This window comes from Dendrobates tinctorius, unplaced genomic scaffold (assembly GCF_039654945.1).
Source record: "Dendrobates tinctorius isolate UK_male_01 unplaced genomic scaffold, ASM3965494v1 ptg000038l, whole genome shotgun sequence".
NCBI classification, from domain to species: domain Eukaryota; kingdom Metazoa; phylum Chordata; class Amphibia; order Anura; family Dendrobatidae; genus Dendrobates; species Dendrobates tinctorius.
The window spans coordinates 20,610,658-20,635,854 of record NW_027361706.1 but is presented as its reverse complement, the minus strand read 5'-3'; positions in this window follow the sequence as shown (position 1 = coordinate 20,635,854).

Genomic DNA, 25,197 nt, shown 5'->3' with positions numbered 1-25,197 from the left:
GGAAAAGCAGGATCTTTACAGGGAAACCCCATCTATAGGATATAGCTTCATCCCTGAGAACTTTGGTATAAGGAGCAAATTCCCTCCTTTTTGCCAGGGTTCCTGCAGACAGATCTGGAAAAATGGACAGGTGCCGGAATTGCTCAGACAGAGGGGGTCTCTTTCTCAGGGCTTGCAGCAGGGCTTCTTTGGTCTTGTAAAAGTGCAGGCGAGCTAAAGTGTCCCGAGGGACATCAGCACTGAGGGATTTAGGCTTAGGGACTCTGTGTATTCTGTCCACCAGGAAATCAGTTGCAGTCAGGTCTGGGAGCAGCTCCTGCAGCAAGGAGCCCAGAAAACTCTGCAGCCCCTTGTCTGGTATGGCCTCTGGAATTCCTCTGATTCTTATATTATTTCGGCGGGACCTGTCCTCTAAATCCAAGACCTTGGTATGGAGCTTTTGCACTTGTTCCTCCAGTGCTGCATTGGCATCAATGAGGCTATTGTGTGACTTTGTCAGCTCCCCCATTTTAGATTCAATATGTGCTGTACGGCTGCCTATGGCAGTGATATCTCCCCTCAGCTCAGCCACCATATCTTTCCAATCCTGCTGCAGTGATGAGCGGAGGGCACTGAGCAGTTTCTGCATTGTACCTTTGGTAAGCGGTATATCTGCAGCGTCTGTGTCCAAGTCTGGGCCTGCTGTGGATCCCCTCCTGGATGAGCGTGAGGAACCTGTGGAGGAGGATGCTGCCGCCATTTTCCCTCGCCCCGTGCTGGAGAAGAAGTCTGTAACTTTCGCCGGGGACGGCTTCCTCTGGGATTTTCCCCTTGGCATGCTACGATCCTGGATACCTCCGCAGCACTCCCCCCCCGTGTGCAGAGAGATTGGTGCCGCTGGCGAGCCGCAATGAGCCGATTAGGAGTCGAAGTGGCTGGAGCTCAGCAGCTAAGTGACCGGTGCCATTAGCAAGCAGGCCACGCCCCCAACTAATTTTTTTTTAATTGTTACAAAGTTCTGATTTTGCAAAAATAAAAACAATACTATACAAGTTTGGTATCACTATAATAATACTAACCCGGAGAAAAATATTGACAATCATAAACCCACAAATTCACCCCCAAAATGTAGTTGTTGCACAGCACTCTGAAAGCCAAAGAAATCTAGCAGAAATGAAGAAAGATCCTTACTTAAGCGAATACGTGAGGATCAGACGGAGTTTTCAATTTTGCAATTTTTCTTGCTGCAATTAAAAAAAAAAAAAAATGATTAATTTGCCAAAATACATATCACCCTCATTCTAAGATAACATCCTCTCTGCAAAACATATCCAGTTTCTTGTATTTGCAATGTTTCCGTGTTTTTTATGGTAGCAGGAAAAGTTTGATGCGTCCCCTGGGGATTGTTTCATTCTATAATATGTTTGCAGGTTAAGAAGCCACGTACCACAACAATTTTTAATTGTAAAATCTCATATTTTGAGAACATTCCTTGGCATGGCAAAACATCTATTCTTTAATGATGTTTGTATAAAGGTCTGAATTCTAACACTGGCTCGGCCGTATTTTTTGGATCATGCAATCTAAAATATAACACAAAGACATATTTATTGCTTTTGCATATTTTTTAAACTAAAAACTTTTTGCTCTTTTTTTATGACAGCACCATTGCCCATTTCTTGCCACTTTAGAGTACTTTTTTAAGGCGTGAATTCACAATTAAATTAAATTGTCAGTATGTTTAACCCCCCTGGAATTTTAATTTTTTTTTTTTTTTCCTACTCGCCTTTTAACCCCTTCACGACCTATGACGCCTACGTAGGCGTCATGAAAAGCAGTGCCCAAACGACCTATGACGCCTACGTAGGCGTCATGCTATAAATAGCCCCCCTGCGGGTCGGGTGACCGGGGTCACTGAAAGGTCACCCGACCCGCACACAAAGGACCCTTCAGAGGTAACACCTGGGGGTGTGGCTTAGCCCCCACATGCCTACGATCGCTCTGATTGGCTGTTAGAAGGGAAACTGCCAATCAGAGCGATTGTAATATTTCACCAATGAAAATTGGTGAAATATTACAATCCAGCCATGGCCGATGCTGAAATAGCATCGGACATGGCTGGACACCGAGACCCGACCCCCCCACACCGACTGACGGCACCGATCGGCTGCCGCCACCGTCTGACGGCACCGATCGGCAGCCGCCGTCATGATCTGCCCCTCCGCCTTTCCTCCGCCCCCCCAGCCCTCCGATCGCCCCTCCGATCACCCACTCTCACCCTCCTTTGTGCCTCCGACCTCCCACTATCCATCCCGGTGTCCTGCCGTCCAGCGTCATGGGCGCCGCCATCTTGCAAGATGGCGGGCGCATGCGCAGTGCGCCGAATCGAATCTGCAACGCTGCAGATTCATTCATTTATTTTGATCACTATGATAAACTCATAGTGATCAAAATAAATAAAAAGTAAATCACCGCCCCCTTTATCACCCCCATAGGTAGGGACAAATAATAAAATATATATTTTTTTTTTCCATTAGGGTTACGTCCAGGGCTAGGGCTAGGGTTAGGGCTAGGGTTAGGGTTGGACTAAGGGTTAGGGTTGGACTAAGGGTTAGGGTTGGACTAAGGGTTAGGGTTGGACTAGGGGTTAGGGTTGGACTAAGGGTTAGGGTTGAACTTAGGGTTAGGGTTGAATTTAGGGTTAGGGTTGGAATTGGGATTAGGGTTGGGTTGGGGTTGGGATTACGGTTAGGCTTGTGGTTAGGGTTAGAGTTGGGATTTCGTTAGGGGTGTGTTGGGATTAGGGTTGTGGTTAGGGTTATGATTAGGGTTGGGATTAGGGTTAGGGGTGTGTTGGGGTTAGGGTTGGAGATAGAATTGAGGGGTTTCCACTGTTTAGGCACATCAGGGGCTCTCCAAACGCGACATGGAGCCACCATTTATTCCAGCCAATTTTGCGTTCAAAAAGTCAAACGGTGCTCCCTCCATTTCGAGCCCCCATGTGTGCCCAAGCAGTGGTGTACCCCCACTTATGGGGTATCAGGGTACTCAGGAAAAATTGCACAACAACTTTGGGGGTCTAATTTCTCCTGTTACCCTTGGGAAAATAAAAAAATGGGGGCTAAAATAATTATTTTTGTGGAAAAAAAAGATTTTTTTATTTTCACGGTTCTGCGTTATAAACTTCTGTGAAGCACTTGGGGGTTCAACATGCTCACCACACATCTAAATAAGTTCCTTGGGGGTCTAGTTTCCAAAATGGGGTCACTTGTGGGGGGTTTCCACTGTTTAGGTACATCAGGGGCTCTGCAAACGTAACATGACGCCTGCAGACCATTCCATCAAGTCGGCATTTCAAAACGTCACTACTTCCATTCCGAGCCCCAACGTGTCCCCGAACAGTGGTCCCCCCCATATATGGGGTACCAGCGTACTCAGGACAAACTGGACAACAACTTTTGGGGTCCAATTTATCCTGTTACCCTTGTGAAAATAAAAAATAGTGGGCTAAAAATCACTTTTTGAGGAAAAAAAAATATTTTTTTATTTTCACAGCTCTGCGTTATAAACTTCTGTGAAGCCCTTGGGGGTTCAAAGTGCTGACCTCACATCTAGATTAGTTCCTTAGGTGATATAGTTTCCAAAATGGGGTCACTTGTGGGGGGTTTCCACTGTTTAGGTACATCAGAGGCTCTGCAAATGTAGCATGACGCCCACAGACCATTCCATCAAGTCTTCATTTCAAAGCGTCACTACTTCCCTTCCGAGCCCCAACGTGTGCCCAAACAGTGGTCCCCCCCCCACTTATGGGGTACCAGCGTACTCAGGACACACTGGACAACAACTTTTGGGGTCCAATTTATCCTGTTACCCTTGTGAAAATAAAAAATAGTGGACTAAAAATAATTTTTTGAGGAAAAAAAAAAATATTTTTTTATTTTCACGGCTCTGCGTTATAAACTTCTGTGAAGCACTTGGGGGTTCAAAGTGCTCACCACACATCTATATTAGTTTCTTGGGTGATCTAGTTTCCAAAATGGGGTCATTTGTGGGGGGTTTCCACTGTTTAGGTACATCAGGGGCTCTGCAAACATAACATGACGCCCACAGACCATTCCATCAAGTCGGCATTTCAAAACGTCACTACTTCCCTTCTGAGCCCCAACGTGTGCCCAAACAGTGGTCCCCCCCACATATGTGGTACCAGCGTACTCAGGACAAGCTGGACAACAACTTTTGGGGTCCAATTTATCCTGTTACCTTTGTGAAAATAAAAAATAGCAGGCTAAAAATTCATTTTTGAGGAAAAAAAATTATTTTTTTATTTTCACTGCTCTGCGTTATAAACTTCTGTGAAGCACTTGGGGGTTCAAAGTGCTCACCACACATCTAGATAAGTTCCTTCGGGGGTCTAGTTTCCAAAATGGGGTCACTTGTGGGGGAGCTCCAATGTTTAGGCACACAGGGGCTCTCCAAATGCGACATGGTGTCCGCTAACGATTGGAGCTAATTTTCCAATCAAAAAGTCACATGGCGCTCCTTCCCTTCCGGGCCTTGCGGTGCGCCCAAACAGTGGTTTATGACCACATATGAGATATTGATGTACTCAGGAGAAATTGCTCAACAAATTTTAGGATCCATTTTATCCTGTTGCCCATGTGAAAATGAAAAAACTGAGGCTAAATAAAATTTTTGTGAAAAAAAAAAAAAGTACTTTTTTTTTTACAGATCAATTTGTGAAGCACCTGGGGGTTCAAAGTGCATACTATGCATCTAGATAAGTTCCTTGGAGGGTCTAGTTTCCAAAATGGGCTCTCTTGTGGGGGAGCTCCAATGTTTAGGCACACAGGTACTCTTAAAACAAGACATGGCAACCGCTAAACATTCAAGCATATTTTACATTCAAAAAGTAAAATGGCGCTCCTTGCCTTCTGAGCCCTGCCGTGCGCCCAAACAGTGGTTTATGACCACATATGAGGTATCAGTGTACTCAGGAGAAATTGCCCAACAAATTTTAGGATACATTTTATCCTGTTACCCATGTAAAAATGAAAAAACTGATGCTAAAATAAAATTTTGGTTGGAAAAATTAAAATGTCCATTTTTTCATTCCATGTTGCTTTAGTTCCTGTGAAGCACCTGAAGGGTTAATAATCTTCTTGAATGTAGTTTTGAGTAGCTTGAGGGGTTCAGTTTTTAGAATGGTGACACTTTTGGGTATTTTCTGCCATTTAGACCCCTCAAAGTGACTTCAAATGTGAGGTGGTCCCTAAAAAAAATGGTTTTGTAAATTTTGTTGTAAAAATGAGAAATTGCTGGTCAACTTTTAACCCTTATAACTTCCTAACGAAAAAAAATGTTGTTTCCAAAATTGTGCTGATGTAAAGTAGACATGTGGGAAATGTTATTTATTAACTATTTTGTGTCACATAACTCTCTGGTTTAACAGAATAAAAATTCAAAATTTGAAAATTGCAAAATTTTCAAAATTTTCGCCAAATTTCCATTTTTTTCACAAATAAACGCAAAAATTATCGACCTAAATTTACCACTATCATGAAGCCCAATATGTTACGAAAAAACAATCTCGGAATCGCTAGGATGCGTTGAAGCGTTCCTGAGTTATTACCTCATAAAGGGACATTGGTCAGAATTGCAAAAAATGGCCAGGTCATTAAGGTCAAAATAGGCTGGGTCATGAAGGGGTTAAGAACCATATGAAAGCTTTAATGACACCATTCACTGTCCTGTAAAATAGGAAAAAATTGGGTGAAATTGACAAAAAAAAATGTAATTCCACAATTGTTTTTTGGGGTTCTGTTTTCATGGTTTTCAATGTGTCGGGGAAAAAAAATCACCTGCCATCATGATTCTCCACATGAGTGCAATTAGAGCAATGAAATTAAAAATAAATCTTTGTTCTGCTGGTCAGTATGGTTATCGTGACAGCAAATATATAAAGATTTTTTTTTAGCTTCTTAAAAAATGTAAAAAAAAAACTTCAAGAAAAAATTTGCTTCAGCAGCAATATTCTTAGAACCATAAAAATGTTTTTATTTTTCAGTTGGTAGAGCAGTATAAAGGATTGGGGTTTTGGGGGGGGAAGGGTGAGCTGCAAATTTGGGATTAAAACAACTTTCTGATCTTTAAAAAAAAAAAATGTCCATTTCGATCCTTTTTCCATTTCAGCATTCTCTGTATGGGATAAATATTTGATGTTTTGTTCAGACAATTACACACTCAGTGATACCTAATATGTTCATTTTTTTTATTTTAGACTAGCTGAAGAGCCCGGCGCTGCCCGGGCATAGTAACTAACTACGGTTAGTTATAACAAGTTATAATGATTATATCTATATATATATATATATATATATATAAAGCTGAGTGTAGAGCCACGCCCACTCCGCATAACCACATTCACTATAATATCCCACATCATCCCGTCAGAGCCACCGGACTACTACCCTGAAAATCCCACATCATCCCGTCAGCCAGAGCTACCGGACTACTACCCCTAATATCCCACATCTTCCCGTCAGCCAGAGCCACCGGACTACTACCCCTAATACCCCACATCATCCTGTCAAAGCCACAGGACTACTACCCCTAATATGCCACATCATCCCGTCAACCAGGGCCCCCAGTCCACTACCACTAATATCCCTCATCATCCCATCACAGACGCTGGACTACTCCCCCTAATATCCCACATCATCCCGTCAGCCAGAGCCAGCGGACTACAACCACTAATATCCCACATCATCCCATCAGCCTGAGCCACCGGACTACAACCACTAATATACCACATCAGCCAGAGCCACCAGACTACTCCCCCTAATATCCCACATCATCCCGTCACAGCCGCTGGACTACTACCCCTAATAGCCCACATCATTCCGTCAGCCAGAGCCAACAGACTACTACCCCTAATATCCCACATCATCCCATCAGCCTGGGTTCAGGACCAGAGCGCTGAGTGGAATGGTCCTAACTTCCATACCGGAGATCCCTTTAAGAGAGGCCTGGGGTCAGAACCAGAGCGCTGAGTGGATTTGTCCTGACTTCCATACCAATGATCCCTTTAATAGAAGTCTGGGGTGAGAATCAGAGAGTTGAGATATTTACCCTAACTTCCTTACCGGAGATCCCTTTAAGAGAGGCCTGGGGTCAGTGCCCAAGCACAGAGTGGATTTGACCTCACTTCCATACCAGGGATCCCTTTAAGAGTGACTGGGATCAGAGCGCTAAGTGGATTTGCCATGACTTGCATACCAATAATCCCATTAATAGAACCCTGGGGTCAGAATCAGAGCATTGAGGGATTTGCCCTAACTTCCATACATGAGATCCCTTTAAGAGAGCCTGGGGTCAGAACCAAAGCGCTGGATGGATTTGCCCTGACTTCCATACCAGAGATCCCATTAGGAAAGACCTGGGGTCAGTTCCAAAGCGCAGAGTGGATTTGCCCTAACTTCCATACCAGAGATCCCTTTAGGAAAGACCTGGGGTCAGTACCAAAGCGCAGAGTGGATTTGCCCTAACTTCCATACCAATGATCCCTTTAAGAGACCCTGGGGTCAGAACCACAGAGCTGAGTGGAATGGTCCTAACTTCCATACCAGGGATCCCTTTAAGAGAGGCATGGGGTCAAAACCAAAGCCCTGGATGGATTTGCTCTGACTTCCATACCAATGATCCCTTTAAGAGAGAAGATGTGACTACGGGATGGAGGATGTGTGATGGGGATATGGGCAGGGAGGGGGATTCATTTCTGTCATGTGCTCTCTGCTCCTTTCTGGGGGGGCAGACAATGGCTGGGAGCTTATGTTCCCAGGGATGCTAGATTTCTCCCACCATGTCACTGTCTGCTGAGGTGTTGTCAAGTGGGTGGGTCGCCCTCCCAGGGCTGTGGGGTACTCGGTACCGGGCCGGTGTCAGGGGAATGTGTCACAGCAGCGGTGACCCGGTCCGTGGCCCTGGGTGCCCAAGTCAATGGCGGAATGTGATGTAGATTAAGTGGAATGGAATAGTTCGTGACGCCCCCCGTTAAACACAGCATGTCCGCAGGCTGCAAGACAACAAAGTTGACAGTACTGGAACATACAAAAATTTTTATAAGGCTGTATAAACAATTCTTATACTAAACTTCCTAGTATAGGAGGTACTTATTCTTGAACGTTACAAACAATTCTTATTTAACTATCTAAATTTCAAGTCAAAAAGTTCTAAGTGCCATTATCTGTGACTCACTATCACTTCAGTATTATTCAGCTTTCCTTGTCTAGTACACGTTTCTTTATCATTTTTCTCTCTTCTAGACGCAAGACGCTGACCGCAAGTACCTGGTCCGTCACCTGTCATGTTCAATTCTTTATTCTTAATCCTCTATCAAAACATTTCTCACTCTATCTAAAAGCCATTTCTCAATTACTAATACTCTTATAAAACACATTATCAAATACTTTACAGTCAAACATTCAACAATTATTCTTGTAAGTGCTGGACACCGCTCCCAGACGGGATCTCTTGCAGTGTCCTTTGAGGTAGACATCATCTTCGCAAAATGTCCTTATATAAAATCTTGACATCATCTTCGCAAAGTGTCTTTTATGTAAAACCAAGAGAGGGCACCTAAAGAGGTGCAACTATTTACAATAAAAGTTTTTGGATCACTCCAAGTTCATGATCCCTTAGTTCAATAGGAAGTCTGCCAGTTGCTGGATAGTGGCTTGACATTGGGCCCAGTTCTCCTCTTCCTCCCGCAGTTCACGGGACCGATCCAGGCTGGTATGGTACTGCGGCACCACCTTCATGGGTTCCAGTGTTCCCCCCAGGGACTAATATCCCGGTCCCAGACCAGATCTAGCACGACCTGGCCAGCCGCTGCGACCGTGGTGCACCCCAGGGCCTTCCCAGTTGTCAGGACATCAGACGTACCTGGGGCCTCCTGGCGGTGTGGTCTCTGCTCCGGTGCAGCGGCGGCATTCACCGCAGATGTAGGTCCCTCCTGGGCGTGCGGCCTGCTCAGCCTCCATAAGGCCTCCTGCCTCAGTCGCAGGCGGCACGTCAGCCGGGTGATTTCGTCCCCCAGCGGCTGGCGGTTCATCTCTGTGATCGGGTCGAAGCCTTCAGCCATGGCGCCAGGGAGATCTGTTTCCCCGTGCTCCGCAGGCCTCCTTCCCTCACTCTCCAAAATGGCGTTCTGGCGTTCTTCCTCCTGCCTCGGCCCCTTTCCCGCCACTGGCTTCTTCTGCCCCTCCTTCCGGGGGCGGCGTCTTCTTCCAGCGCCTTCATACCAAGCCAGTACACGAACCCCACGGGGGGTGGGCCATGTCGCTGTCACATAGTAATTCAGGCAGGGGAGGCCCAAGACTCTTCGCGGTCTTTTCCTAGGACCTCCTATCTCTTCACGCCCTTCTTCTCTGCGCCAGCGGCCATTTCTAATGTCCATTTTACAGTCCGGCAAGGGAGGTGTCAAGCCGACGCTGCAGACAGATCCTCTGGGACAGATGGCAGGATGCAGCAGTGATGGTATAGCCCTCCACAGGCAGGGCTGATGTCCCAGGGCATAGTTGTAATGGTTGTGGAAAGGCGCAGGCAGTGTAAAGGATGATACCCAGATGTAGCAGTGCTGAATGGGTTGGCGCAAGAGTGAATGGAGGACACCGAGGCTTGCAGTTCCAAAGCTTTGCTCACAGTCTGCAGTACACAAGGGTGACTACCTCCGGGCCGTGTCCTCCGGGTCAGAGACTCAGCCAACCTCCAGGACAGATGGAAAACTCCTCTCCAACACTCCGCCAATATGTACCTTTCCTGAACGACTCCTCTATTGCACCTTAAGGTGTGAAGATCTCCAGTACCGTGGTACTCTGAAGTTCCTCCTGTCAGATGTTCCTAACAATTCTACTCGTATGGCAGACAGCTGTAGCCTCTCTCGGAGACTCCCTTCTCCGGAGTCCTGGCTCTCTATTCAGTTGATGTTGTGCCCTAAGTCTTAGTTGGGAGTAGTGCATTTACAGCCAACTACTCCACCGGTGTCTGCTGCAGAACCATAAGTGTCCATACAACCTCGGGGACCGGGCCCCGGCCTTGCGCTGAGAACCTATAGGCAGGATTCCTCTTCCAACCCACGTCTCCTCTCTGTTCTCCTACTCCTTCATTCCGTACTGATCCTTCTCTCTCTTATGGAAGCTTAGGTTGCAGTTCTACGTCTTTCCCCTTGTTCCTTTCCCGTGCCAGCTGGCTCAGATCACTGAGGCAGCTGCAGCACTCCTTCCTCCATCCCTTCTTCCAGGGATCCCCACTCCTCCCGAGTGGCTTCTTTCCTCACTGACCTTGTCAGACTGAACCTGTAATCCTACACTTTCCCACTCTTTTATATATCTCAACTCCACCCACCTCCCAGCACATCCAGAGTTCCAAGCAGGGAACCACCAGAGGTGCTCTGCTACTCTCTAAGCACTGAGCCGCAATGTGGTTGTGCAGAACTACCCTGTTGTGTGGGGTGCGAGTGTTGGAGCGCGGAAAGGAGTTCCCACCTTACCTGGATGGTGGGGCACTACACCTTAGGAGAAGGTGGAGTACCTCTGTGGCGACTGAGCCTCAGGGGCGCCACATGGGACAACTTGCTCATAGCAACCAATCACAGCTCAGCTACTTTTAACCAGCTCTGGTGAAATGAGAGATGCTTAGTGATTGGTTGCAAGGAGAACTGTTGCTCATAGCAACCAATCACAGCTCAGCTTCTTTTGAACAGCTCTGGTAAAATGAAAGATGCTTTGTGATTGGTTGGTGATACACACATACATACATACATTCACTTTTATATATAGAGATTTTGCTATTTATGTTTTGAGGAAAAGGAGTGATTTAAACATTTATATTTTTGGGGATTTTTTATAGTTTTTTTTTAATGTTTTTTACATTTTTTAATGGTCTCTTTAGGGAAATCGAACCTGAGATCACTTGGTCGCTTATACAATACACTGCGATACAGAAGTATTGCAGTGTATTATGCAATTGCCGATATCCTATAAAGCTATAGATGTAATCTCGTTGCGCCTGTGTGGTGGCGGCGGCATCAGTGGTAATGGGCATTGGAATTAACTCCCTTTGGCAGAGACATCTAAAGACCATGAGCCGAGCTCTCCTATGTTCTCTTTGAGAGAGCCACTGCCAGACTCCTCCCTGCCAGACCACTTACCCTGATTCTCATGTAACAGCTTCCTCTCACCACTGCAGTCTCTATATTTGTATATGACCTTTACAGTTTGTTAAAGGGAATCTCTCGTGAGGATTTTGCTACCTTATCTGAGAACAGTAAAATGTTGGGGCAGACACCCTGATTCCATCGATGTGTCACTTTCTGTGCTGCTTGCTGTAGATTTATAAAATAATTGTTTTGTCAGCAGGAGATTATTACTAGAAGACTAGCCAACCTGCTGCCAGGTAGTCCAACCCCGCCCCCATCGCTAATTTGGCAGCTTTTGGCCTTTGCAGAGTGCACATGGAAAACTGTCAATCAGTGGTGTGGGCGGGGTTATACAGAGCTCAGCAGTCATATAATTGATAGATCTGCAGCAGATAAAATGGTTTTTAATCTAAACTACAGGCTCTGGTAAAGTAAGTGACACATTGGAGGAATCAGGGTCTCTGGCCCTACATTATGCTGCTCTCATATGGAGCAGCAAAAACCTGTTGACAGATTCCACTTTAAGCCAGGAATGGGGCTGGTTTAGCAAATAAAACATGCAGACAGACAGCCCCCTTCACACACTGCTGCTGGAAATACTGTCCTGTGTCAAAGACAGAATTGGAAGCTAAACTACTTTTATGGAGTGATTTTAAGAGGATTGGAGATTAAATAAAAATATTATTTAGTGATATAATTTACTATATACAACTGATGATTTAACTTTTTTTTTTCCTTTAGGCATCAAATCCGAAGGGAACAATGATGGGGCTCCAAACTGGGCCCCCGACAATGTGAACTGAGCCAAACAAAGTGACATTTTCCCATCAACTTCGTAGGAAAGAATGAGGTCATCTTTTTGTCTGTAGTACTTTTTCAACAGTCAGGTTTGGCATTCAAGACTAAGGGTACCGTTACACCTAGCGACTGACCAGCGATCCCGACCAGCGATATGACGCGGTCAGGATCGCTGGTACATCGCTAAGTGGTGGCTAGTGAGCTGCCACACAGGCAGATCTCACCAGCGACATCGCAGGGGACGGGGATCGCTACTTACCTGTCAGACGCGGCGATCCTGCGTCCTCCCGCCCGGCTCCACGCGTCGCTTGTCGTCACAGCAGGAAGCGCCGCAGGAAGTGGACGACGAGGAATGGTCCAGCAGCTTCTCGCGCGATCAGCGATAACCAGCGGGGGAGCCGGTCGGAGGTAAGTATCACATGCAGCGATATCGCTAGTAATATCGCTGCAACGTCACAAAATTGGTGACTTTACAGCGATATTGCTAGCGATATTGCAGTGTGTAACGGGGGCTTAAGACCACCATTAGCATTTGTTTGCCTATGGACACATAAGCATATACGGCAAAAGACTGTCCTGTACATATGCATTGTATGAATGTCGCCAAAGAAATGACTAAATAAAATTGTTAGCAACTGTAATAGAGAACGCGACTTTCATTTTATTTTAATATATTCTTTTATATTGATGCAATGTGCTTTACAGCTTCTTTAACATTCATTAGAGTATACATATGCCATGACTGTCTGACCACCATATATGAGGCTGAAAGGGAAACTGGCAGGACTTTATGTCCCCGATTGATCATTTGCGATTTATTGTAGTCATTTCTCTTTTTTGTCTCTTGTGGCATTTGTTGACTTTTTTGGTGTAAAATCAAAAATGCTCTTTATTTTTATCTTTAACTTTTTTTGCGACTTTTAGCTTCAAAAGGAGCAAAACCTTAAAAAAGTCACATGTTAGTCTTAAAATGGACCAAATTAAAAACTATGCCAGAAAATGTATTTCGGGCAGTGATTGCAATGCAAGATAAAACACTAGGGTGAGAGTAGCCCAAGTAGGGTCTTATGCCACAAACATTATAAGAATTTTGATCAGATTGTGCAGACCTGATCCGTAGTATTAAGCGTTTTAATTAAGTTGATGTTCAGCTGTTGCGGATCCATGGGTTGTCAAAACCAATGATTATTAGGATCAACGCCATTCAAAGTGACAGTTACTGCTTCAGGAAACAACCACATACCTATGTGTGCGGTATAGGTGTGTGGTTGTTTCCTGAAGAAGAGAAACGAGTTGAGTAAAAATGCAAGTTAAAGGGAATCTGTCACCCCTTTTTTGAGATATCATATAATGATATCATTCAATTGTGTGTCACATAAGGATTCTCTTAGTACTTTTGCTTCCCCCTGACCCAGCACCTTTCATGCATAAATACCTTTTTTATATCGGTTCAGATGTATGTAAACTGCCACGGTCCGGTCCAATGGGCGGGGCTTATTCACCTGCTCCCCCCCTCGCTGTCTTGCTCTATACAAGAAGAAATGCGTAGAGCAAGACAGGGAGGGGGAGCAGGTGAATAAGCCCCGCCCAGCGGACCTGACACCTATTCTTTAAATTAGGTTACTTGCCATTGTTTATTGCGTTTTGTGTGTGTCTATTTTAACATATTTTTTTTTTTTACTATGCGTTTTTTGTCTCTTGTTGGTGTGTCAATCTATAAATAAAGCTGCTTTGTTTTTGATTCTTCTTGGTATTTGGCTTTAATAAAACTTTACTGATATACTTAGGATGACATGCATTTTTTGTATGTTTCCGCCACGGAAACTCGCTAAAAACGCATTTGCATTTTTTTACCTTCGGATTTTATGCCTCTATGCAAGTCTATGGGTAAAATCCGCACAGAAAACTCCAGCAAGAATCTGTAAAATCCGTACAAAAAGATACCAGTAAGAGAAACTGACATGTTGCGGATTTGAAACATGCACCGTAGATCAGTTTACGCTAAGTAAAAAAAAAAAAGAAGCGCATTGGGTAAGAGAGCTGTATAAATCCCATCCACTTTGTGGAACTGTAAGACGCTGCGGTTTTGATGCATCAAAAATATGCAGCATCAAAAACGCACCAAAAGCTCATTGTGGGAACACGGCCTAAACACGTTTTCTGCTTTCAGAAATCCTATGTCCTCAAACACAGCTTGTTTTTAAAAAACAAACCTTGAAGCTTACTCACCCTCCCCAGGTCCAGCATCGTCTCTCTATCACTGCTCGGTATTTGTTTGCAGCAGTGATGTCACATTGGCAGCACTGCCACCAATGAGTGAGCTCAGCGCCTCTGAACGGCTTGTGCTGTCTTGTTGGGCAGAGGCGCTGCAGTGCTGGCAATGTAACATCACTGCCGCAGGCAATAACAGAGAACAGAAGCAAAGGAAGAGACTCAGCATTTGGACCCCGGGAGGGTGAATAAAGAATTTTTTTTTAGGCTGTCTGAAACTGGAAAACTTCTTTAAACGTCCTACATAAGCATTGCATAGCCTGCAGCAATCTTGTCTTCAACCTCAGATTTTTCCTTGCAGTCTTGTTAATGCAATGCATTATCCCATGAATCATCCAGCATGTTCCTGAATTAAATTACACTGTCAATATCTTCTTGTACAGCCTTGCAGAATGACTTGCTCACACGAAACATAGTAAAACAAAAAAATGAAATAAAAATAAAAAAATCTCATAAAGCGTAATTGGAGACTGGACAGTGACGGAGACCATTGTGTCATCAACGAGACCTTTAAAGCAGAGCATATAATAAATGTGTCCGGTAAGAGGCTGGTTCTCCCACAACTACAGTGTTTCAGCAATAATGGGAGTAGAATTTACAAAATATTCCTATGGCCGGGGTGTACTGTTGTCAAAAGAAAATGAAATGGTTACATATTAATAGATTTTATATGCGTGACACACAACAGTAAACATTATAGGGCCATTTTAGGGCGATTTCCTCTTGGCAACGGCATATCAGGCAATGACGCGAATAGCAATATAACCTGACCAAACAGCTGGGAGATTCTTGCTGATAACCGGACAGTAGTTTCTTAGGGCCCATTTACTTGGACTGACCGCAGCTGTTAAATGACCACCTATCGGCTTCATGTAAGATTTTCCACAATTGTTTCGACTGGCCCCGCATCCCAGTGCACAAAATGCTGGTTAAAGGGAATCGGTGACTGGGTTTCTACAAAATAACATAGCCACCACCTTTTACCGCCTCTTTGACCATAGTCCAAAAGCCTGTATATAAATCTCCAATCCCATCTGCATATCCCAAAAAATCCCCTTTTCATAATCCCCCCCATATGGTTCAGTCTGGCCAGATTGTCAATGTTAAAATAGTGGACATTCTCTTTATATTTACCAAATTTGTCTCTGGGATGGGATAGAATCCTAACTTATCCAGTGACCCAGATTGCTGCAGATTGTGGCATATAGTAAGCTGACCCCTGTAGTCACCCATGTAGTACATTGGCCCCACCTGTCATCCCCCATATAGTACGCTGGCCCCAATTGTGTCATCCCCCATATAGTACGCTGGCCCCACCTGTGCCATCCCCCATATAGTACATTGGCCTCAACTGTGTCATCTACCAAATAATACACTGGCCCCACCTGCATCATCCCCCATATAGTACACTGGCCCCACCTGTGTCATCCACCATACAGTACACTGGCTCCACCTGTGTCATCCCCCATATAGTACACTGGCCCCACCTGTGTCATCCGCCAAATAGTACACTAGCCCCACATGTCATCCCCCATACAGTACACTGGGCCCACATGTCATGCCCCATACAGTACGCTGGCCCCACATGTCATGCCCCACACAGTACGCTGGCCCCACATGTCATGCCCCATACAGTACACTGGCCTCACATGTCATCCCCATACAGTACACTGGCCCCGCATGTCATGCCCCATACAGTACACTGTGAAAATGAGGATGAATGAACTCATGGAGATCAACATCCAACACTGCGGAGACACGATCACGTTTCTCAATGCAGTGATTCTAGGGCAATGCCCCCACCCTTATGGGAAATATGTAAATATATGCAAAACACAAGCCGCGGAGACACCATCACATGTTTCTCAACGCAAGCAATGACTAGCCAGGTCTTTCCCCGGGAAGGAACAACCACGGGAAGGGCAGTCTCCAATGAAGGAAACCATCTATGCCAAAACATGGTATCCATCCGCAGACAGCTGTTTCGGGGTATTGCCCCTCATCAGTGTGGAGTAGGAATCTGGGCAGTAGGAGCAATGCCTAGTAGAAGACTGTGAAAATGAGGATGAATGAACTCATGGAGATCAACATCCAACACTGCGGAGACACCATCACATGTTTCTCAACGCAGTGATTCTAGGGCAATGGCCCCACCCTTATGGTAAATATGTAAATATATGCAAAACACAAGCCGCGGAGACACCATCACATGTTTCTCAATGCAAGCAATGACTAGCCAGGTCTTTCCCCGGGAAGGAACAACCACAGGAAGAGCAGTCTCCAATGAAGGAAACCACCTATGCCAAAACATGGTATCCATCCACAGACAGCTGTTTCGGGGTATTGCCCCTCATCAGTGTGGAGTAGGAATCTGGCCAGTAGGAGCAATGCCTAGTAGAAGACTGTGAAAATGAGGATGAATGAACTCATGGAGATCAACATCCAACACTGCGGAGACTCCATCACATGTTTCTCAGCGCAGTGATTCTAGGGCAATGACCCCACCCTTATGGGAAATATGTAAATATATGCAAAACAAGCCGCGGAGACACCATCACATGTTTCTCAAAGCAAGCAATGACTAGCCAGGTCTTTCCCCGGGAAGGAACAACCACGGGAAGGGCAGTCTCCAATGAAGGAAACCATCTATGCCAAAACATGGTATCCATCCGCAGACAGCTGTTTCGGGGTATTGCCCCTCATCAGTGTGGAGTAGGAATCTGGGCAGTAGGAGCAATGCCTAGTAGAAGACTGTGAAAATGAGGATGAATGAACTCATGGAGATCAACATCCAACACTGCGGAGACACCATCACATGTTTCTCAACGCAGTGATTCTAGGGCAATGGCCCCACCCTTATGGTAAATATGTAAATATATGCAAAACACAAGCCGCGGAGACACCATCACATGTTTCTCAATGCAAGCAATGACTAGCCAGGTCTTTCCCCGGGAAGGAACAACCACAGGAAGAGCAGTCTCCAATGAAGGAAACCACCTATGCCAAAACATGGTATCCATCCACAGACAGCTGTTTCGGGGTATTGCCCCTCATCAGTGTGGAGTAGGAATCTGGCCAGTAGGAGCAATGCCTAGTAGAAGACTGTGAAAATGAGGATGAATGAACTCATGGAGATCAACATCCAACACTGCGGAGACTCCATCACATGTTTCTCAGCGCAGTGATTCTAGGGCAATGACCCCACCCTTATGGGAAATATGTAAATATATGCAAAACAAGCCGCGGAGACACCATCACATGTTTCTCAAAGCAAGCAATGACTAGCCAGGTCTTTCCCCGGGAAGGAACAACCACGGGAAGGGCAGTCTCCAATGAAGGAAACCACCTATGCCAAAACATGGTATCCATCCACAGACAGCTGTTTCGGGGTATTGCCCCTCATCAGTGTGGAGTAGGAATCTGGCCAGTAGGAGCAATGCCTAGTAGAAGACTGTGAAAATGAGGATGAATGAACTCATGGAGATCAACATCCAACACTGCGGAGACACCATCACATGTTTCTCAACGCAGTGATTGTAGGGCAATGCCCCCACCCTTATGGAAAATATGTAAATATATGCAAAACACAAGCCGCGGAGACACCATCACATACAGTACACTGACCCCACATGTCATCCTCCATACAGTACACTGGCCCCAAATGTCATCCCCCATACAGTACACTGGCCCCACATGTCGTGCCCCATACAGTACACAGGCCCCACATGTCATCCCCGTACAGTACACTGGCCCCACATGTCATGCCCCATACAGTACACTGGCCCCACATGTCATCCCCCATACAATACACTGGCCCCACATGTCATCCCCCATACAGTACACTGACCCCACAGGTCATCCTCCATACAGTACACTGGCCCCACATGTCATGCCCCATACAGTACACTGGCCCCACATGTCATCATCCATACAGTACACTGGCCCCACATGTCATCCTCCATACAGTACACTGGCCCCACATGTCATGCCCCATACAGTACACTGGCCCCACATGTCATGCCCCATACAGTACACTGACCCCACATATCATCCCCCATACATTACACTGGCCGCACATGTCATGCCCCATACAGAACACTGGCCCCACCTGTTGTCCCCTACATAATACTGTTTGATTTACAAAAAAGAAAGACACTCGCCTTGTTACCTGCTGCTCTGGCTGGGCCATGGCTGCAGCGTCAACAGGGCTGCGGCTACAGCGTCACCAGGGCCGCCGCTGCAACGTCACCATGGTCACGAGCAGGACAGCAGAGTGTGCTCTCTCTGCCCACAGAATGCGCTGTCACAACAGAATCAGCGCATTCCTGGCTCCAGACACACGTGCGCCGCGCCGCCCCCATTTGTGCCAAAGCATATTCGGTTGTACGACTATCCCACTCACACAGAAAGCAGCAGTACTTTGTGTATCCACCCTGGAAACCAAGTAAGGCTAGTTTCACACTAGCGTTTAAACGATGCGCGCACGGCGCCGCTAAGCCACGCCCCCTGCCGGCTCCCTGCCCGCCCCTTCCTGTTATCGCCTCCTCCGAGCGCAGAGGGCTGCATGCGTTATGCGCACCCTATCTTTAGCATAGGGTGCGCAGGCCGTGCGCAACTATGAATATAGCGTGCGCTGCGCATTTTTGAATGTGCGCCGTGCGCGCCAAAATGCAACATGCTGCGTTCGGCGCGCACGGCGCACCTCCAAAAATGCGCAGCGCACGCTATATTCATAGTTGCTCACGGCCTGCGCACCCTATGCTAAAGATAGGGTGCGCATAACGCATGCAGCCCTCTGAGGAGGAGATAACAGGAAGGGGCGGGCAGGGAGCCGGCAGGGGGCGTGGCTTAGCGGCGCCGTGCGCGCGTCGTTTAAACGCTAGTGTGAAACTAGCCTAAGAGGGCAATCAACTTTATGTCATCACAGAGGAGCCACAAATGCTGGTCATAGCTCAGGCACCTCATCAGCTGTTTCATGTGGTCATAGGTTTATTTCATATGGACTGCACAACCAACTGGAATTGGACCTAGTGCATTGCCATTATACTGTGAAGTCCATGTCTTCTTCCTTGAAACTGATTTCCTAATGGAGGACACCAAGCAGAAATAGCAATTGGTAGTGTGATCGGTTGCCTCTCTCCAGATCATTAGAATTGCAAAAGGCATAGATTGCCTCTACCCACATACATCTATTGCAGCATGGAGTGTGGAGCCCAACACTTGTCTAAATCTATTCTGCTTTCATATCATGGCAGTCAAGTTTCGTCTGTGTGACACAAAAGTGACTTCTCCCCATATGTGGGAAAGACTATCTGCTTTGTTAATCCAAGAACAAGGCATATCTGAAAAAAAACACATAGAAACATGTCAATATGCTAAGAAACTGAGCTAAGAAATCATAAAACTGTATACCTTACACAGAGAGCATTTATAAAAGTAGGTGATGGAACTGTGATTAGGATTATGTCATCAGAGCTGAGTTGGCGTTTTTGATAGGTCACCCTAAGATGATAGAATATTGAATGCGCAATAGACTAAGTAGATGATGTGATAGACGAGTTACTAACAATGCAATAATGATGATGAAAGAATAAAGATGCAATTCTTCAATAAGCCTGCATGAAAGATGTCATAAGTAATTACAATCTCCTCTGGATCTTGGAAATTACAGTCAATCAGTACATTTAAGCATCATATTCGTTTTCAGCAGTACAAAATTAGGTTCACCTATTGCCTCTGAACCAATTTGGCTGTAGAACGGTGTACTATTATTGATATCACATGATAGCCTTGATGGTTTTCTTTTAGTTCTTTTATTGGCGTAAAGGAAAGGAAATGCCAACCTCTGCCGGGCCAATAGGAGGGCTGGTGCCAGACTGGGACTGAGCAACAACCAAGTGATCAGCATTTAATTATCCAACGGCTACTAAACAGCTTTTGTTTTGCCTTTTAGGCAAATTATACTAGTACTCTAAGGAATACTATCAGTTTAAACCAGAGACGTAGCTAGGGGTTTGGTTCATGGGGGGAGAAACTTCGGAGGTTGCCCCTAACCAGGTAACCCTGATTACAACTATGGTGGCGTACAATAATAGTAGATGTAGGAGAACCTCAGTAGATGACCCTACTACTACTAAAAAAACCACTATACAAAGACCAGCAAGGATAATACCGCCATATGATGTCTACAGTGGGGGAAATAAGTATTTGATCCCTTGCTGATTTTGTAAGTTTGCCCAATCACAAAGACATGAACAGACTATAATTTTTAGGTTAATTTTAGCATTGAGAGATAAATCCAGAAAATATTGTATAAATTATATAAATTTATATGCAATTTGCAGTGAGAAATAAGTATTTGATCCCTTTGGCAAACAAGACTTAATACTTGGTGGCAAAACCCTAGTTGGCAAGCACAGCAGTCAGACGTTTTTTGTAGTTGATGATGAGGTTTGCACACATGTCAGGAGCAGGGCCGGTTTTAGACAAAGTGGGGCCCTAGGCAAAAGTTTAAAGTGGGGCCCCAAATGCTAACATTGTAAAATCACACATTTAGGTTACATTACATGAGCAGGATGTGGATACAGGTGGCAGAGGGGTCTGTGCTGGCACTGTGGCCCCTATATTCAGGGGCCTTATATCAGCCAACGGGTCTGCCTCTATTAGCATTACACAGGAGCGTTGCTAGGGTCAGAAAAGATTGGGGGGCCCAAGCCCCAAGACAAAGAGTTGTCCCCCAACCCCCCTCTTAATTTTTATTTTAACACTGCAGATAACACAGCAGGGCTCCCAACTGTCTTGGATCCGGCGGGACAGTCCCAATTTTGACACTCCCACCCGCTATCCCGGCCGGGATTGTAGTTTTCCTGCACTGCAAATCAGCCACCACGTCCACCTGTCATTTCAGAAGGGGTTGTGTACCGATCACCATACAATTCCCACTATGCACAGCACACTCCAGAACAGAAGCCCTCCCAGCTCACGTTATCAGTCACATGACTGTGACCTTATCCTATGTAACACCAAGTGGTGTCAAAATTAAAAAGGCATATACAGAATGGGAGGAATAGGGCTAAGCAGCAGCACATGTGAAAAAGACTTGGGTATACTAATAGATCACAGACTGAATATGAGTCAACAGTGTGATGCACCAGCAAAAAAGGCAAATGCAATTCTAGGATGTATTAACAGAAGCATACAGTCTAGATCACGTGAAGTCATTATTGCCCTCTTCTCTTTGGTCAGACCTCATCTGGAATATTGTGTCCAGTTTTGGGAGCCACATTTTAAAAAAGACATCAACAAACTGGGGCAAGTTCAGAAAAGAGCGACCAGAATGGTGACCGGTCTGGAAACCCTGTCTTATAAGGAAAGGCTGCATGATTTGGGAGTGTTTAGCTTGCAAAAGAGAAGACTGAGAGGAGACTTAATAGCTGTCTACAAATATCTCATGGGCTGTCACATTGTAGAAGGATCATCTTTATTCTCATTTGCACAAGGAAAGACTAGAAGCAATGGGATGAAACTGAATGGGAGGAGACACAGATTAGATATTAGAAAAAAACTTTTTGACAGTTAAGGTACTGTCACACTTAGCGATGCACCAGCGATCCCGACCAGCGATATGACGCGGTCAGGATCGCTGGTGCATCTCTAAGTGGTCGCTAGTGAGCTGCCACACAGGCAGATCTCACCAGCGACATCGCAGGGGTCGGTGGTCACTACTTACCTGTCAGACGAGGCGATCCTGACGTCCTCCCGCCCGCGTCCACGCTTTGCTCATCTCCACAGCAGGAAGCCCAGCAGGAAGCTGATGACGAGAAAGGGTCCAGGACGTTCTCGCGCAATCAGCGATAACCAGCGGGGAAGCGGTCGGAGGTAAGTATCAGACATAGCGATATCGCTAGCAATATCGCTGCTACGTCACAAAGACCAGTGACGTTATAGCGATATTGCTAGCAATATCACTTAGTGTGACAGGCCCTTTAGAATGATCAATGAGTGGAACAGGCTGCCACGAGAAGTGGTGAGTTCTCCTTCAATGGAAGTCTTCAATCAGAGGCTGGACAGACATCTGTCTGGGATGATTTAGAGAATCCTGAGCAGGGGGTTGGACCAGATGGCCCAGGAGGTCCCTTCCAACTCTACGATTCTATGATTCTAAGTGAATAAGAATCAGTGATAAACTTCCACCTGATGAAGACCGATCCTCCGTCGAAACGCGTTGTGGTTTAAACACATCTCTTGTCTGAGTCTCTTTCCTGTGCTCCTAAGATCGTTTTCCATTTTCTCTTTCTCGAGCAGGGGGACATTGCCCACACTGCAGGATTTTAAACCTTTACGGCGTAATGTGTTACCAATGGTTTTCTTGGTGACTGTGGTCCCAGCTGCCTTGAGATCAATAGCAAGTTCCCCCTGTGTAGTTTTAGGCTGATCTCTCACCTTCCTCATGATTAACGATACCCCACAAGGTGAGATTTTCCATGGTGCCCCAGATCGATGTCGATTAACGGTTATTTTGTAACATAGTTAGTAAGGCCGAAAAAAGACATTAGTCCATCCAGTTCAGCCTATAAAATTCTGTCAGAATAAATCCCCAAATCTACGTCCTTCTAAAGAACCTAACAATAACTGTAAGATACAATATTGTTACGCTCCAGGAAGACATCCAGGCCTCTCTTGAACCCTTCGACTGAGTTCGCCATCACCACCTCCTCAGGCAGGGAATTCCAGATTCTCACTGCCCTAACAGTAAAGAATCCTCTTCTATGTTGGTGGAAAAATCTTCTCTCCTCCAGACGCAGAGAATGCCCCCTTGCGACCGTCACCTTCCTTGGTATAAACAGATCCTCGGAGAGATATTTGTATTGTCCCCTTATATACTTATACATGGTTATTAGATCGCCCCTCAGTCGTCTTTTTTCTAGACTAAATAATACTAATTTTGCTAATCTCTCTGGTTATTGTAGTTCCCCCATCCCCTTTATTAATTTTGTTGCCCTCCTTTGTACCCGCTCTAGTTGCATTATATCCTTCCTGAGCACCGGTGCCCAAAACTGTACACAGTACTCCATGTGCGGTCTAACCAGAGATTTGTACAGAGGCAGTATAATGCTCTCATCATGTGTATACAGACCTCTTTTAATGCAACCCATGATCCTGTTTACCTTGGCAGCCACTGCCTGGCACTGGCTGCTCCAGGTAAGTTTATCATTAACTAGGATCCCCAAGTCCTTCTCCATGTCAGATTTACCCAGTGGCTTCCCGTTCAGTGTGTAATGGTGATACTGATTCCTTCTTCCCATGTGTATGACCTTACATTTATTATTGTTAAACTGCATCTGCCACCTTTCGGCCCAAGTTCCCAACTTATCCAGATGCATCTGTAGCAGAATACTATCTTCTCTTGTATACTGACTGCTTTACATAGTTTTGTGTCATCTGCAAATATCGATATTTTACTGTGCAAACCTTCTACCAGATCGTTAATAAATATGTTGAAGAGAACAGGTCCCAACACCGACCTCTGCGGTACCCCACGGGTCACAGTGACCCAGTTAGAGAATATACCATTTATAACCACCCTCTGTTTTCTATCACTAAGCCAGTTACTTACCCATTTACACACATTTTCCCCCAGACCCAGCATTCTCATTGTGTACCAATCGCTTGTGTGGCACGGTATCAAACGCTTTGGAAAAATCAAGATATACCACATCCAATGACTCACCTTGGTCCAGTCTATAGCTTACCGCTTCATAATAAAAACTGATTAGATTGGTTTGACAGGAGCGATTCCTCATAAACCCATGCTGATATGGCGTTAAACAGTTATTCTCATTGAGATCATCCACAATAACTTCCCTCAGAAACTCTTCAAATATTTTACCAACAATAGAGGTTAGACTTACTGGCCTATAATTTCCAGGTTCACTTTTAGAGCCCTTTTTGAATATTGGTACCACATTTGCTATGCGCCAGTCCTGTGGAACAGACCCCGTCGCTATAGAGTCTCTAAATATAAGAAATAATGGTTTGTCTATTACATTACTTAGTTCTCTTAGTTCTTCCATTTTCTCACTATTGCACCTACAGTTGTGTCCTTCACACTCAGCGTCTTATTTATGTTTTTTTTAGCCCATTCCAGCTTTTTACAGGCCTATGATCTTGTCCTTGACATCCTTATAAACCTCTTTGGTATTGCCCATGTTGTAGAGGTTAAAGTCTGACTGATTAAGTCTGTGGACAGTAGTCTTTTATAAAGGTGACTATGTAAGAAAGCTGTCTTTAATGCATGTAACGAGTTGATTTGGAGCGTCTAACAGGTCTGTAAGAGCCAGAACTCTTAATGGTTGGTAGGGGATCAAATACTTATTTGTCACTGCAAAATGCAAAAAAAATTATATAATTTATACAATGTGATTTTCTGGATTTTATCTTTGATATTCTGTCTCTCAATGTTAAAATTAACCGACCCTTAAAAATACAGACTGTTCATGTCTTTGTCAGTGGGCAAACTTACAAAATCAGCAAGGGGTCAAATACTTATTTCCCCCACTGTATATAGTGGTAGATACCAGTACCAGTCCTGCAGAACATATAAGGGATTACAGTACGGTTATTGATGCTGAGTTACAGCTGACGGTCTTTCTGCTGGAGTCATTTACTTTTCCTGTCTTTTCCATCGGGCCCAGACCGACATGACAACTGCTCCAGCCAGGATTCGGCTGCAGAGATTACAACAAAAATACATATGATTTCTCACATTTCAGGCACCATCCACATCTAACCCTGACCTGCACAAACTCCTTATCCTGCTGATAACGCAATGCTGAGCTGCTGCTGCCGTATGTGTCCCTATTTCTGCACCTGATTGGTACTGTGTATCCTCTAATATTCCTCCAACTGGAGCCCTATCATTGCACTCAAAGTATGATATCAAAAAAAGTACCCCA